Source organism: Sinocyclocheilus rhinocerous, unplaced genomic scaffold, assembly GCF_001515625.1.
Source record: "Sinocyclocheilus rhinocerous isolate Xijiao unplaced genomic scaffold, SAMN03320098_v1.1 scaffold2645, whole genome shotgun sequence".
Taxonomy (NCBI): Eukaryota; Metazoa; Chordata; class Actinopteri; order Cypriniformes; family Cyprinidae; genus Sinocyclocheilus; species Sinocyclocheilus rhinocerous.
In genome coordinates, this window is record NW_015654522.1 from 894,303 (window position 1) to 912,158 (window position 17,856).

At 37.2% G+C, this 17,856-nt stretch overlaps 1 protein-coding gene across 1 annotated transcript in view; it reads left to right on the forward strand.

Annotated features, from left to right (window-relative positions):
- The first annotated feature begins 447 nt into the window (after positions 1 to 447).
- LOC107717505 (rho-related GTP-binding protein RhoC-like) overlaps positions 448 to 17,856 on the forward strand; it is a 31,869-nt gene continuing 14,460 nt past the window's right edge. The window contains exon 1 of the mRNA XM_016524270.1: positions 448 to 681. The gene's annotated coding sequence lies outside the window, so the exon portion shown is untranslated. The remainder of the gene's footprint in view (positions 682 to 17,856) is intronic.

Consider the following 17,856-nt stretch of genomic DNA (forward strand, 5'->3'; position numbering starts at 1 on the left):
GAACTCATTAGAAAAGCTAAAACCCGTTTAACAAAAAATGTTTCATTACATTATTTTAACAACTAGCTTTTGATTATTTACATAGTTTTATTAAAGAAGATTTTAACAGAATGATTTCGGCAAAATGGCGCCCCCCTATGTGCGGCTCCCCTATGCACTGCATATACTGCATACCCCGTTTTTGCGCCACTGAGCTTCACGTTTTCAGTTTATGCGAATCGGACCTGCTGAAATGAGCTCGGTTCAATGAGTCGGTGAGTCATTTTTCAGAAACGCTTGGAATGATTCATTCAGACCGGTTTTGTGAACTGGATCGATCGCTTTATTACAAACATCCGACTCAAAAGACTGATTCAGTCGCATACAGAACCGCATATGATGCATTTGGAATGCAATCGACTGGTCCTGCTCGCACTGCGCGCACACCTCAACCCCCCGCCGCCGCTCGTGCCAATGATGTCATTCTGTTTTAACGGCTGGGGGCGCGGCTGTAACCGGCAGCTCCTCCCTTCGAGCCAATCGCGATCGGGCAGAGAGAACTTCAGCAGCCTGTGTCCATGGTCTGTGGGAGGATCTAACGGCAGCGCTCCGCTCCTCCACGGCCAGCAAAACACTTGAACACACACACTGCGCCAAGCAAAAACGAAACCTTTAGCGACGAAACTTCAGTTTGATAAGAAGGTAAGAGTTTATTTTCAAAGTATTGAGGGTTGTTATTAGTTCTGATTAGATCGTGGATAAACCAAGAGCCCTTTCGCGGGCGGCTAATCACTTCTGCAGGGAGAAAAGAAGTAGGTGTTGGCTTCAGAAAAGCGTCTTTAATGAAGATCAACAACTTGACGTGTTTCTTTAAAAGCCTGGAAAACACACACACCGACATATCTGACTGTGATCTATTAGGACACAAACGCATCGCCGAAGTTGCGGCGTGTTTCGCTGTGGTCACCACCTGTTTTCACGCGCAGCTCGGTAGCGCAGTGTTTGTTTTTGACCACAGCACTAGATTCAGATGGATTTGGCATGGGAGTGTGAGGCAACACCCCTGTTGAACACCAAACCATCGTTGTGTTTGGTCCACGAGGTCGTTGTTAGTTCAGTTCAGAAATGCAAACATTACAATATAACACGCTCATAAAGGCACATAGATGAGCGTTCATGAATGAAACTTGAAGATGAAAGACCGCGCCTCGAAATAAAACTACTAACTTTCAGCTCTTTCGTGTGGGTTAATGGTTCACGTTTGTGCGCTCAGGCGCATTCATGCCAAACTTTTGTATTTATTTATTTTATTTTATTTTGGTTAATGACGTGATGGTCATTCATTTTGAAATGTAATGTTAAATGGGCACTTAAGTTTTTATTAATAGCAAAAGTTTTACACATAACTTTAAAGTAATATGATTAAAATGTACACTTACGTGAGACGAAGACTTAAATCTTCCATTAAAAAACAGATTATTTTTTTTCTATATGGAGCAGGTCGTCTCCTCACGAACGCCGCCATGTCGACGTCACATGACACGAAAACAAAACGGCTTTTCTTGAGGAGAGGAAATGTTGGAGTAAGAAGTTAGAATTATTGTTTCTGTTGTAAGATAAATAGGTAGTAAAATGATTTTAAAAATAAACATTTTATTTTTACGTATTAAAATTAAATTTTAAATTAAATACTTATTGATAAAAATATGATTTTTTTTACTTCATTTTTGAGAGCTTAATTGAATATAATTAAGTAATCAAGTTTAATTTTAAATATTTTAGTAGGCCTACTTCATGCTTGATGGTTACATCACTTGAAATATATAAATTTTAATTGTTTTTTAGAAAACAGAATCAATGTTTTTGAAAAATGTATGAAACCATTACAAATATAAGACTTTCTGTAATCCAGGATTTCCTTGTTTGTCATTGACCCAAATGTGTTTTGGACAAAACCGCTGGTCATGGTCTGTTTTGTAGGCTACTGAAAGCGAAATGATCATATGGTTTATTTAAAAACTTGTTAGACAGGAATGATTCAGGTGTTTGTGTTTAAAGCAGTGACTGTATAGGAAACCTCCCTCACTGTGTTTGGGAAGGAAGAGGCCACATTTCAGCAGGAATTTCCGAGCTAGTCTCTCTGAAAAAGACCACCACCATGTTAGGACAACGTTTACATCTCCAGGTCTCAATGGCTGTGGCACAAAACATATTGAGCTGCCTACCTACACAGCATTTTGTGCCTACTGAGAACTGGAATATTCACTGTATACACTGAAAGAGCATGACTTACTGCTTATCTATCTACCATTTTTTTAATCTGATGAGTGTGACCGTGATAAACAGGCAGAAAAGGAGTGGAGGGTCTGAAGAGCACTCTCTTGATAAGAATGTCTAAGTATGCCAGTCATACTAGGGAGGCTGCGTCTGCTGTGCCACCTTAATATTGCCAACAGGTGTGGGCCCACAGCCACACCACTCTCCGTGTATGAGAGGTGCAGCTCGATATCTGGGTCATTATTCAGCTCACTGTCCAAGCATCAAAGTGAGGCACACCGGTTTGACTCGGAAGCAACCTTCAGTGCTTTAGTGGGCACCACTGAACCACAAATAACATTTGTGATGCAAACACTGCACATGCTGAATAATTGTAAAATAATCAAAACAGAGCTGACGTTTTATCTTAAAATGAATTAAATGTGTTTACGAGGGTTAAACAGACTGGGAGGTTTGTTTGTTTACATTTATCTTACATAAGCAGAATGTTTTTAAGGGTGGCTTCCTGCTTACTAAAATCAAGTAGATGTCCTGGAGGGGTGTCTGTATGCTGTTGTGTCCTCTGGGCTGTTTTCTGCTCCTGTGGTATCAGACATTTGTGAAGTAGAGGAACGCTTGGATCCACCAGCAAGAACACGATTGTTAATGAGCTTCTGGATCTATTTTGTACCACAAGGTATTTGTGAGGTCTGTCTTGTTCCCATGAGCCACAGGTAATGTCAAAAAAAAAGTTTGTGGCGTATATGTATATATATATATAATATACACACACACACACACACACACACACACACATTGAATTGTATTGTATTAAATCAGTATCACATTTACAATCTCCCTTAAAAATCATTAAAAGCTGTCACTCATCTTAGTTCATCGCGATCTCACATTTATAATCAACGAAGCTCTCTACACTGCGCAATGAATCTCTTATTTACACCCTGTCTACACTTTGCTTATGAAAGGATTTGTGAGATATGTCTGTGATACATTACTCGACGCTGCAAAAACACATAAAAACATTTGAAGCTCCCCTCAGCGATCACAAGTATGATGATGATCGGGTCAGTCGCACTGTCGAGCCCTGTCTCATCTGAAAAGAGGACTTTGGACCACTGGGCAACAGTCCAGTTCTTCTTCTCCTTAGCCCAGGTAAGACGCCTCTGACGTTGTCTGTGGTTCAGGAGTGGCTTAACAAGTGGAATACGACAACTGTAGCCAAATTCCTTGACACGTCTGTGTGTGGTGGCTCTTGATGCCTTGACCCCAGCATCAGTCCATTCCTTGTGAAGTTCACTCAAATACTTGAATCGATTTTGCTTGACCAATACTCAAGTAAATGTACTTAGTTACTGTCCGCCTCTGACTATACGCGGAACTATGAATACGCAAATTAGCCCCGCCTCCACTCAGTCTCACAAGCCAAGGTCTCCTGGTCCATGGATAATGACTGATAAAACTGTTTTTACTAGCGGACAACTACAGTGGATACTGTAACATTAGTTAAAGTTGCTTACTTGACGATGTTGTGTCTTCAAAATGCTTTGAATACTCGAATGCAGCCAAGTTTGTGATTCCAGTTCGCACCCGCGAGTGAAGAACGGATGCCAATGCGGGAGAGGTTGGTCTGACAGTGGGCTACTTTTACACTGTTGCCGCGGGTTATTATTCAAGTTAGCGGTTCTAAATACAAATAAATAAGCGCTAACAGCACATGCCATCGAAAATAGTGAAAAATATCAACAGCTAGCGAAACATCTACAGAAAAATATATGGATAAACCTGGCTACCTTCTCACTAGGCCTCCTGCTTCGCAGCATGGTTAATGATATGCTAATGATAGGATCCCTTGACGTGATTGGTTATTGGAAAAAAAAAAGGGCTGTTTCAAACCGCGTTTCTGGGACTGCCTTTGGGAAAGTACAGTTTTAAGGAGAAAATACTCAGCAATGGTGTTGATTAATGGATTGGCACATGGTTTGTCTAAAAGCATATTAAAAACACCATATAGACAAATAAACAACATAACTTGATTTTCACTACAGGGGGACTTTAAAAAAAATCCTGTTAATAAATGCTGTGCTTTCAAACTTCCAATTTATCAAAGAATCATATAAAATGGTTTCAACAAATAATATTAAGAAGCAAAACCATTTTATCATATGATGATAATAAGAAATGTTACTTGAGCCCCAAATCAGCATATTAGAATGATTTTTAAAGGACCATGTGACACTGAAAACTGGAATAATTGCTGTTGAAAATTTAACTTTGCCATGAGGAATAAATATGTTAAATTAGAAAAATATTAGTTTAAATTGTGATATGTCACAATATTTTTTTTTGCAGTATTTTTGATCAAATAAATTCAGCTTTAATGAATTTAAAGGGGTGGTTCACTGTTTTTTTTTCTAGGCTTGATTGTGTTAAAATGTGTTAATGCTTTGTTTTTTAAAAAACGCATTCTTTTTCACAATTTACCTTTATTTCATACCGCTCTGTCCCTTATATGAGAAACACGCTGATCATTTCCTTCTTTTATGAAGCCCCTCCCTCAGAAATAGGTGATGGGCTCTGATTGGTTAGCTAGCCAAGTGTGTTGTGATTGGCTAAACCGCCTCTAGTGCGCGTCTAAACTAGAGCCCAACCGATATATCGTTTAGCCTATATTATCGGCCGTTATGAGCCAGTCGCCAATATATCGGTATCCGCGAATACGCCACCGATATGAAATTTTTTTTTTTTTACAGAGCATATAACACAGATAAAATGCTTGAAATGGTGTAATTACTTAGTTTGTCCTGCAGAGCGCGCTCCATTATTTGTTACTGGCGACCTGGATGAAACGCTTTAAAGCTTAAGACTATGGAAAACATTAAAGTGCGTGAGACGTGAATTTCTATTTATTTACAGAGGTAAATTAACTTGAATAAACTTCAACTTTACTGTTCAGTGCACTGATGTCAGACTCATTTTGAATAAAGTTTGTTTTGTTGAATAAACAATTGTTAAATTGTTAAATGCCCTGCCTCCATCATTACATATCTTTGTCACATCATTATAAGTGTTTGATCACCACATTTGAGTGATCATTGCAAAAAATGTGTATGTATATATATTCTGTTTATGTATATACTGTATTCTATATATAGTACCAGTCAAATGTTTGGACACACGAATGGGAAAGTGTCCAAACTTTTGACTGGTACTGTACTATAATATACACAAAGAATATCGTCCGATATATCGATGTCGGCATTTTTTTACTCCCAAATATCGGTATCGGCCCCAAAAAACCCATATCGGTTGGGCTCTAGTCTAAACGTCCCGCCCCTCACCTCAGCGGCATGTGCTCCGGTTGTACAGTAAACAACGGTGTCGTTAATATCGCTTATGAGTTTGAGCCCGATTGAGAAGCAGAGGATATTATTGAAGAGGATCCTGTGGAAGCACGGCTTTTAATGGTAGGCCTATGTTTTTTTGTTTGTTGTTGTCTCATTATTTTAGATACGCTGTTATTTGTAAATGCTACTGCTTATGTTAGCTTTTAATATACGGTTTTATCCTGATTAAAGCTTTAATACAGTACGGCAACTGCATGCTTAACACTTCTCATAGCTATGTGAGAATAAGTGTATAATTGGAACGGTTCATTGTTTGAGCTGAGCTGAATGAGAGAGAGAGAGAGAGAGAGAGAGATGCAGAGCACATGCAGAGCAGGGGGATGCGAGGAACAGTATTAAGAACCGCTGCTTTAGAACATTGATTTTGAAACTTGTGAATCCATTAGAATCGTTAGAAGACAGAATCGTGATTCATATATGAAGCCTGAGATCAAATCCCAGGTCATGGTTCTTTCTCATCCCGTCCCTCTCTGGATTCCTTGCTCGGTCTCTTTAACCACCAAGTGGTCCTTGACCTGAATAAGGTTAAAAGCCCTTGATCTCACAAAGGTCAGATTAATACAGCTGAATTCCCATGTGTCATTCTGCTGGAAAAGCAGATTCTTTATGCTTATGTTAGCTTTTAATATACAGTTTTATCCTGATTAAAGCTTTAATACAGTACGGCAACTGCACGCGCGTCCATGTTTAACACTTCTCATAGCTATGTGAGAATAAGTGTATAATTGGAACAGTTCATTGTTTGAGCTGAGCTGAATGAGAGAGAGAGAGTGAGAGATGCAGAGCAGGGGAACGCGAGGAACAATATTAAGAACCACTGCACAAGCTATATAAATAAAAAGTTGTAGCGCAAGTTGCACATTACCTGAGATCAAATCCCAGCTCATGGTTCTTTCTCATCCCGTCCCTCTGGATTCCTTGCTCGGCCTCTTTAACCACCAAGTGGTCCTTGACCTGAATAAGGTTAAAAACCCTTGATCTCACAAAGGTCAGACTAATACAGCTGAATGTGTCATTCTGCTGGAAAAGCAGATTCTTTATGCTGAAAATGGGAGTATTCAGAATTGTGACCACTCACTGTAAAAACAGAGAGAATCGGACATGTCCAAACTAGTAGCTGCTACTTTTCACTCACTTTCTCACTGCTTAAAGATCAGTTCCAAGTGTGCAATGCCACTGAATTTGAGTGATTGTCCATGGAAAGCTGTTTTCAGGTCAGTCTTAGCCCTCTGGGCTACAGTCCATTTACTCTCTGATGGCGACCTGATCGTGTGAGATAGAGGGTAAAAAGAGTAGAGGAAAGGAGGAAGAGAGGACTGTCTTTAATTAGGACACCCTCTTTTTCTCCTCTCCAACTCCCCCTCTCTCTAGGAACAAGAACAAACATTCAAGTAGTTCAGACCCTTCTGCTTTTTCTGTCCTTTTTAGTTTGGAGAAATCTGTCCATTCTGTTTTGCTAGGCTGCGGCTTTTCTTCTTTCTTTCTTTGGAAGCTGAAATCAGAGACACACTCACCGCTTAGAAATGCGCAGTCATTATTTACAACTGTCTGATATTAATCTATTGTATTAAACTTAAGCAGAAGAACTTTATTTAAAGTTGTGCTGTATTTGTTTCTGATTTCCCGCCTTGATGCGTGTGATACACTGGAAGTGTTTCCTCTCTCAGTGTGATAAGGAAGCCAAACATCAGCGAGGCCTTTAAATTAGAGTTTAATCTTCTGTGCGCTTCTCTGTTCTGTCGTGTGGAGAATCTGATCTAAGGATCCGCTGCTGCTCCACAGAAGTGTGAGGCAGTTGCTTGAGTCTGGCGTTTGCTGTTGATTGGCTATCAGCCTCCGGGTCAATGAATCCTGTAATAAAAGTGTTGCTGTAGCAATCTGACAATCTGCAGCAAGTGTCATCAGGATTGTGCTTCAGCAAGTGGTTTGTAAAATACCTCATCTGGCTTTCTACACAAACACACACATTGTGTCACATCACATCTCACACAGGTGATAAGAAAAAAAAAAAGCACAGTGTTAAACACAGTGACGGGTGCAGGGTAATTAGTGATTGTTGTGGCTGGTGTGGAGTAATTATTGATTGTTGTGGCTGAAGGTAGACTAAATATTGATTTGTTTTGGCTAATGTAGAGTCGTTGTTGATTTGTTGTGTATGGGTGTATTGCGATTACTGATGACTGACATGCACTTCAAATAATAATTTGTCTTACTTTAAAATAATTTGTTGTTAATTTGTTGTCTTTTAAATGTTAATCTTTGAAAACCTTAAACTGGCTGAAATCGTACCATTCCAGTTTTTGCAAAGTAGAACGTTTAGCGGCAGATTAAAAGTTAAAGCCATGAACTAAAACAACCAAGGTGAATCACAGCATTACAAACTACCGAAGAAGTATTTGAAATTTGAGCAAGAAGAAAAAGGTACAAGACTGTGTATTGAACAGTCCTAAAAAGCATTGCAAATGACAAACCAATTAAAAACAAAAGAGAAAAATATAACCCACTCGATTTAAAGATGTCATTATAGAAACATATTTTAGATTTATTGCAATATGTGTTTAAATAGTTTAATAGCGATGGGATATTGTCATTCTCAGTGCATCATGGGAGCAGTTCTTTGGCATGACTGGTGGAAATTTCTTTGCAGAATTATGGGTAATGTAGTTTTTCACCAGGAATTCCACTATTAAACAGTAGGGATGCTCCGATCAGGATTTTTGCAGCCGATACGGAGTACCGATTACTTGTTATGGTGATCGGCCGATACCGATGCCGATTCTGATGCTTCAAGCTTTATATAGACTGTTTCAATGGGCGCACGTGCCTGGCCCGAAGTTAACTTCCGGTCTGTGTTTGTTTATCAGTCTGGCTATGGCACCGGCTACAAACGCAGTTAAAGTTAAGGTGATGAGTAGACTGAAGGACTATTTTTAACCAAGCAGCGCGGAGAGCCGCTTCAGAAACGTGCCGCGGCTGGCTGATAAACACAAGCACTGATTAGAGCGGCCGCGATCAGCTCCGGTGGCCGTGGAGCCGTAACGCGCCGCAGACGCATGCAGTGAGGCGCAGATCAGCTCTAACGTCACTGAATCTGCTGTTAAAAATTAACCATCCATTCATCATATCATCATGCAAAACAGCGAATTTTTCATTGTTTCTCGAAACGTCATAGCATTTCGGGGGAAAAAATAATTCTGTCTCCATTTTTGTCCTTAATGTTCAGTGTTATCTTCACAATGTTTTGTGTAGCGGATGTATCGGGTTTAATCTCCGTTATCTTTTTATTCTACGGAGACTTCGTACTCTTGGCTTCCAAGATTGTTGTTTGCCAGGCAAATTACATGCATTAAAAGCACAACCATTGACAAACACTACTGAAGAACCACACTTTTGGGGATATTATTATATGGATGGCTTACTTTGATATGAGGAAGTATCATAACAACAAAAATAATAATTTTGAGAGTGATTTATCTGTTAAATGTTAAACACAAATGCAACAGTAAATTTAAAATAACATATTTTAGAGCTGTAATCGCAATACCGTGATACCGTGAAACCGTGATATTTTTTTTAAATCTAAGGTTATCATACCGTCAGAATCTCATACCGGCCCATGCCTAGACCCAGCAGTGAAAACAACAGGGGATGAGCTATTTGTGTTTGACTATCTGTGTGTTTACACCTTCTGTAAGTCACTGTGAGCTATTACTAATGTTTTTGTTTAATAAAGGGATAGTTGAGGCAAAAAAGAAAATATTTTTACTAACCCTCATGTTGTTCAAAACCTGTATGACTTCTGTAGAACACAAAAGAAGATATTTTAAAGTGATTTTATATTTTTGCCCATACAACGGAAGTCAACGAAATCTAAAACAGAACTGACTTTCATTTTATGGAACAAAAGACTAAGACATTCTTCAAAATATCATCATCTTTGTTCCTCAGAAAAAAAGAAAAAAAAAACATCTGCAGGTTTGTTACAACATGAAAGTGAGTAAATTGTTACAGATGTTTTAACTGTCCCTACCAAACAGTTCCAGACATATTATCTAGTCTTGCTGTGTGTTCAGTCTATTGGCACATAAGGGTGTACAGTTGTGTGTTTATGCAGGTGTTACTGTTAAGACTTTTAGGACTCTAGAAGCTTCTTTAGGATGATGTGATTCACATTTTAGGTTAAGAAGGGAAAGAATAATTACACACTCAATACAAATTGAAGGATCCTCTTTTTATTATTATTATTAGATATTCTCCCATGGAACTTGCCAAAATTTTGCCACTTGCTGCAATGTTTTACTTATAAAAACTATGACGCTGTTTTGCCAGATCGACAGTGGCTGTGTTAGCTGATTCAGACCACCACCTACTAGAAAAACATAGCAAGAGATGCTCCTTATCTGAAAGTGTTTTGGTGGTTCAATCAAAAAGTAAGGGGAGTAAGACAAAGATAAGAAATGTGGAGTCAATGAGTTTTTGGTGGAGGTTGACCTCCTCACATTGAGGACACAAATCAGCAGATGCTTTCCAAAGCCCTCCTGGTTAAATTCAGCTTTGCCTGCATTTTAATTTGTGTGTGTGTGTGTGCTTTTATATATTAAACTGTGTTGTTGTGATCCATTGGCAAAAGGAGAAGTGTGCTCCACTGTGTTTGTGTGAGGTGCAGTCTTAAAGGTGTCTCAGTCTTAAAGACTCAGTGGACCCCCTGATGATCTCTACAGGTCATTAATTGTGAGATTAGCTGTGAATTGATGGCAGAGCTTCACCTTATGAAATAAATACTTATAGCCCATTAAATATTTCTAATGTGCTCCAGTGGGTTTAAGTATATTGAAGTTCCTGTTAGATTTCCTGGCGAGAGAGATGTATCTTCTTTACCTGTTCATACTGAGTGAAATTTCCTCAGATGCATACAGATCAGTGAGATTCCTGCTGAAAATAACAGTTCAGTTCAGTTGTTACATCAAAGTTAATTTTGAGTCTGACCCTGTTCGCATATACACAGCAAAATCCCCAGAGTTAAATCAACTCTGCTCAGAGTACATATTGTCCCAATCTACAGAGTGTTAATGTAACACTGAAGCAGAGTTAAAGTTAATGGGATAATTAAACAATTAATTAATTGATGAGTGAGCTTTAGTAAAGAAAACCCGCTGTTAACAATGTTGAAGATGAACAACTACTGTCCAGGCTTTTAGACATGAAAACATATCACATAATCCTCAACAGTGGTAACTCTGCTTCAGTGTTACTTTAACACTCTGTAGATTGAGACAATATGTACTCTGAGCAGAGTTGATTTAACTCTGAGGATTTTGCTGTGTAGTATTAAGGTTGCACATTAAAGAACAATTCTGAGCATTGTTATTAATTTATTTGTTTTGTTTTTTTTAGATGCTCAATACATGAATTTTTACTCCGCAAAAACCTCTGTAGTGCATCTTTAACATAAATTTCTGATCACAATGTATCGGAGGCGCGTGTTATTACCAGGTACACTAGTTGTCCAATAATAGTTGATTATGACTTGTTTGACTGACTAGTTATTTTTAATGTTTTGTGCTGTTCTAAAACACTCTTTAGTCTTATCTCGTGATTTTAATTTTTTGTGTATTTATTTATTTATATATTATTTGAATGGCTTGCTAGAAGTGTTGCTTTTTTAACAAAGCTTTTGAAACAATAGTACCTTCAATAACGTTTAAATAAAGGATTCTGTTCAGGTGCACTCTGTCCAGCTGTTTTTGAATGCAAAAATATATCCTTAACTCATCTGAATAAGGGTCAGGTAAACCCAAAACCAGCCTAAAGGCTCATTCATTCAGGACGGTATATGTATAGACTACAGTTACTAAGTTTTAATAATCATTTTAATTCTATGAGAACAGAAGTCCACACCACAAGAATGATAATGACAGAGGAACAATAACGCTGGAATCAATTTAGCAACAATGTTTTCCAGCTGAAGAACGATATAAATATTGACAGTCAATCAGAATCCACCCCACTTTAAAAGAACTGGAGCATTCAAAGCAGTAGTTATGACAAAACTGCAGCATTTGCTTATAATAAACCGGATTAGGCCTGTCACGATAACAACTTTTTGTTGTGCGATATATTGCGCCAGAAATAATTGCGATAAGCGATATTATTGTCATTTTAAAGACCATTTTATGCCACTGAATATATAATCATAATGTAACAGCATAATAATGCAAGAAGGCCAACACACTTCCAAATGACAACAAACTTTACATTTTTAAGAATATTTAGATCATGGAAATTAAGTATCAAAATATTAGATACCTGAAAAAATAGTAAATAAACATTTTCTAACTAAACGTGCAAAGTAACAAGTAGAAAAAAAGAAAAATGCACAAAGAACATGGAGATTTTTCCATCTACAGATTTGTCCCTGACCTTTAAATTTGGACCAGCACCTCATGACTACACCACGTCATGTACGAGAAGCTGCAAAAGACAAAGTCACAAGTGGAATGTACAAAACATGGTGACATTAATTTTTAAGTAAATATAATGGGCGATATATTGCGTCACCAAAAATTATTGCGGTCATGTACATATATTGCGCGATAAGTGGATATATTGATTATTGCGACAGGCCTAAACAGGATGTTATTGTCTGTCTGTGTGGATGCTAATATAGTCATTCTTTTGTGTGACGGGCCTTAATTATACAGGTCTGGAGGTGTCCCAGTATACTGGTATTAATGATAATCATGATATTTAAAAAATTAAATCTTGATATAATGCTACTCGCATGACAACTGTTAATAATCCAGCACCAGTATCTGGTTAGCACATTTTAACATAGTAGGTGGTGGAATTGCACATTATTGCTAGTTAACACCTGTTATAAAATGGAAAAATGAAGGCAGCAATGATGCAGTGTGTAGCTACCAATGCCACAAAATCATTTCAGAGGAGATGACAGGCGAAAGTGAAAGTTAGCTGTAAGTTCTGTTTGTACACTTTTGTTACAGTCACAGTTACGAACTCTCTGCCATATTTTGAGTGGGATTCATTGTTTTAAAACAATTGTTTTTATTTTGAAAACCCAAAATAAACAAAATTAAATATGAGTTTGGTTGATGGCATTTTATTTTTTTCAAAATTTCTATAGAAATAGCAATAATGTCAATATCGTGAATTCTTTAGGCCACAATAATCGTATAGTGGAAATATCATACCATAACAGACCAGTTCAGACTGCTTACCAAAGTATTCGATTTCGGAAAGTCATTTTGCTCAACCCTAGTAAACAGGGTCATTGTGCAAGTAGTTGGTTTGAGCTTCAGGCAGAGGCCGAGTGCTGCAGCGTGATTTTCCAGCTTGCCCGTGAGGCTCAGACACATGTTTCACAGAGCTCTGAGTGCTGCGGCTCCCACTGCAGGCATCATATATTCACATCATTCTCCAGACACACTCTCACCAGTGCTCACATCACCCATTACTTCCTAAGGACTCACAGGAACCAGGCCAGCGGGCATCACTCAGCACCATTTCATTTTTCTCATGTACCCAACCTGTCTGAGGTCTTTGTGCGCGCGAGATAGAGACAGAACAAAAGTTACTCGGTTCAAACGTTACAGTGTCCCCTCAGTGAACAGGCAGACTGACAGATGACCGCAGGAGGAGACCCTCGTAGACTCTTGATACCGGTTCATACCGAATACTGGTGTTTGTTTTTCTTATGATATGGATTTTTTAAATACCGCAATATGTCGTTTAAACAACATTCGGAACATGACACTGTTTGAGAGGGGTCTCTTTTCACTGTTGCACTGTGGTGAGGGCGCAGCTGTAGGAAAAATGTATCTTTTTCTCGCCATATACATTTATTTAATTTTAAACCAACCAGCTGGTATTGTGCATAACAAGAAGTAAAAAATGAAGTTAAAAATATAAATAATTTCCACTACCATTTAAAAGTTTCGGGTCACAAAATATTTTATTTTTACAGTATACGTATTTCAAACAAATCCTGTTTTTTTTTTTTTATATATATATTTTTTTTTATATTCATTTTTTAAAAATCTTTATATTCATTAAAGAAGCCTGGAAAAATGCATCATGGTTTACACAAAAATATTAAACAGCACAAATTGTTTCATCACTGATAATAGGAAATTTTAGTTTTTACCTAATCAGAATATTAGAATAATCAGAATATTTCTGAAAGATCATGTGACACTAAAGACTAAGGTAATTACAGCTGAAGTTCAGCTTTGCCATCACAGGAATAAATATTTATTTGCATGTAAGGTGACCTTGAGTGTCATGTAAGGCGCCCATAAATAAAATGTATTATTATTATTATATACATACTGAAGTAGAAAACAGCTATTTTTTTGTGATAATATAAATACTGTTTTTGATCAAATAAATGCAGCCTTGGTGAGAAGAGACTTCTTTCAAGAACATAAAAAATCTTTCTGACTAAAAGTAAAACTAAAGTTTTGAACGGGTGTGTGGGTGTGTTCAGAATTTTTTGTTACAATGTTTGACAATATTACTGTTTTTTGACTTTTTTGATCAAATAAATGCAGCCTTGTTGAGCATGACATAATTCTTTTAAAAACATCAAAAAAATCTTTCTCACCTAACCACCTTGTTTGAACTGTTTGAACTCGCTGAAATGATTGACAATTTTTGATTTTTGACAATGATTGAGTCAAATTTACCACCTCCATTTAAAACAACGTTCACATTCCCGTGACACACATAGAGGGAACTAGAAACTAGTTTATTGACACATGGTCTTTAGGAAGCTTAATGGGCAAATTAAAAGCACATTAGAAGTTCACGGTGTTGCTTAATTTGATATCACCAGCCAAATTGTCGCAAATCTATCATGAATATTCAATATGCTGCCCGGCCATATTACAGACCCATCAGTCCACAGCTCCTGTGGCTCAAGGTCAACTGAAAGCATTTAAAGTGTCTGCTTGTCCACTGCACACCCCTGAAACGCTCTCCTGGGCCCTGTTTAGTGTGTCATTTCTATGGTGGGTTTGGAGGGAAGAAAGCGGTCGTGAGGGACTGGACTCAATTATCCCATGATCCCGTATGGAAATCTTTGAAGCAGAAGGACTGAACCCCCTCCTGAATCCAATTTAAATCTCATTCACTTTCCATATCCAGGTTGTATCGAGCTGTTATAGATTCTTATCAATCATAATGAAACACACTTTTTCTCGTTTTCTTCTGATTAACTCCTGCTGATTCAGTCCAGTGCTTGACTCAAGTCTTTGATTCTCTGGATGTTAGAGTTGTGCATAACATCATATTTTCATAATTGACTAGTCGTTGGGTTGTCAGAAAGACTAGTTGACCTGTCAGATTATAACCCAATGTCTATCTATTGTGCAAACAATCTACATCAATCTATTGTGCTAATCATTTTGATTGATTGATTGATGTGTTGATGTAGCGATATCAAAATCTCACAATACGACAGTTACTGTGATATGTAAAAAAAAAACAAAAAAAAAACACATGAATAATTACTTTTGAACGGGGTCATTTTTATAAATTCAACTATTTTCTCTTGTGGACTATATGTAAACATCTTTTATGTGAAACCTTATTCAGGTCAGTATAAACAATAACATGCATTTTGTATGATCCCTCTTATTTTGGTAAAATAATTAACATTTTGCAGATTCTGAAAGGGGGATGTAAACTTTTGACCTCAACTGTTCATTTAAGCTGAAGTACTAACATTACTAAAACTGAAATTGGAAAAAAAAAAAAAAAGTTAAATAGAAATATTTTTTTAAAAATGACAAATGCACAGAAGAAAAAAACTTAAAATTAAAGCTAATTCAAATTATTAATAAATACTTTGATAGTATAAAAATAATATTAAAAAGACATGGCTTTGGTCTAACAGTACTTTACTCTCAGATGCAGCTGTGTGATTTATGAGGGCTGCAGTCTTTTTAATTTAAAAGATATAATAGTTTTTTGGAGCCTGTGTGTGAGCAGGAAGGGAGTTGTCAGAACAGGAAGTGAGCTCCTTCTAATCCTGCCACCAGAGGTTGAGGAAATGTTTCTTCATTGTGCCCTCCGAGACGGGACAGCATTCCCAGAGCAAGCACTGTGGGGAAATTCCCAGTATGACATATCACAGATTGCATTGTGTCATTTTTCTACTTAAAAATGAATTATGATTTATTTCATTTTCAGTGAATTAATGTTCGTTTTGTAAATGTTTAAATTCGTCTGAACCGTTTCAAAAAGTGTGGGCAAAACTGGGTGTGTTTGAAGGGCTTGTGAGATAATGGCAGCAGAGATGAATGTGTGCATGTGAGAAACCAGGCTGCCGTCACCAAGAACACATTTCTTTCTCCAGGGACGTACGTTCAAGAATAGCACTGACCTGTTTCGGTTCTTTTCTCTCTCTCAGAACATGCATGTGAGAAACCAGGCTGCCGTCACCAAGAACACATTTCTTTCTCCAGGGACATACGTTCAAGAATAGCACTGACCTGTTTCGGTTCTTTTCTCTCTCTCAGAACATGTCCTGTGATTTTTGAAGTTCAATGTGTGGGTGTGCTATCTGTTTCAGGCTCAGCTGACAACTTCCTGTGACCATCCAATCCAAATGTCTCATTATGAAGCTGCAAAGTCCTGACTATACTTTGAAACCACAGTAATAAAATGTTGAGTCATTCATTAATTTGTGCAGCTCTTCTCACACACACTGAAGTGAAGACTTCATTTGATTTTACTTTATTTTAAAGGTAATTCCAAAAGTTTGAAAGATATGCTCACCAAGGCAGAATTTATTTGATCAAAAATACAATAAAACCGTAATATTGTGAAGTATTATTACAATTTAAAACTTTACTGACCCCAAACAGTAGTTTATAGTAATACCTTAGTACTTTGATACTTTATGGTAGGCATTTTTATACATTTACATTGTACCCTAAAGTAGTTCAGAGAATACCATATACAAAAAAATCACAATAAATGTCCTAAATTGGTATTGCCATGGCACATGTCCAAAATGATATTTAATAATACCACATTATTATTATTATTATTATTTATTTATTTTTCCCTTAGTCCTACTTATTTAAATGTTCTTTCTGTTCTCAATGTCATATATGTATGTTTGTACCAAGAGCTCCTAAAAAAAAATAATAATAATTTCCAACAAATCCCAAACATTTGGCGAATAAAGCTGACTCTCTTATGCCTAATTTAATTGTAACGTTGAAAGCAGAAATAAAAATAAAAACTTAAAAATGGTTCTGCATATCAGTTATCTGAAAGTAAAACAAAAATAATCTGTATCTGTCATAAAGCAATATCCATCTCTCTCTAGACTGGCCAACTTAAGCATATTCAACTAAGTCTAAGAAGTTGCCATATATAGACACACGTACGCCAAGACGCTAAAATTCTCCATGAATGCCAGGTGCATGATAACATTAGATGATTAGAAAAGCCACCACAAACTAAATAAACAATACATATGGTCTTACATAAACAGTCAAAACGTAAAATAAGGTTTATTTAAAGGCATAGTTCCCCCAAAAATGAAAATTCATCAGTCATCATTTATTCAGCCTCAACCTGTCTGAGTTTCCTTCTTCTCAAGCAGCAAAGAAAATATTGTGAAGAATGATGGTAAACAGTCGATGGTAGCCATTGACTTTCATGAAGGTGAGTAAATGACAGAATTTAGATTTTATTTAATAATACCACATTATTATTATTATTATTATTATTAAATATCATCAAACAATGTCAAAAAAAAAACATGGTATTACCAAACTGTGGTATGACACAACTGTAGTATTACTGTGATTCAAGGCCAAACAAATAGTTGTTTGTGCTTGCTGTTGGACTGGTGTGTTGTGGTGGTAAATGTCAACTTTTGTTTTAAATGTGTTTATAGATTTCTATATACCCATGTCTGACATGTTCTGAATTTCTCTCAGTCTGCTGTCACACGTAGAAGCCAAAATCATGTAGTCCCGTTCATTGGGCTACTGTATGGCAGCACTGCTGCTCTATACGTGTATGTCCTGCTTAAATGCGGACAGCTGGCTGGATTGGCACTATTTAAAGAAAAATGAGTCTCCCTCCTGAATTTTCCATACTTTTCACGCTCTGGCTTTGTTTCTGTCTGTGTGGATGCAAAAACCGCAAAAACCGC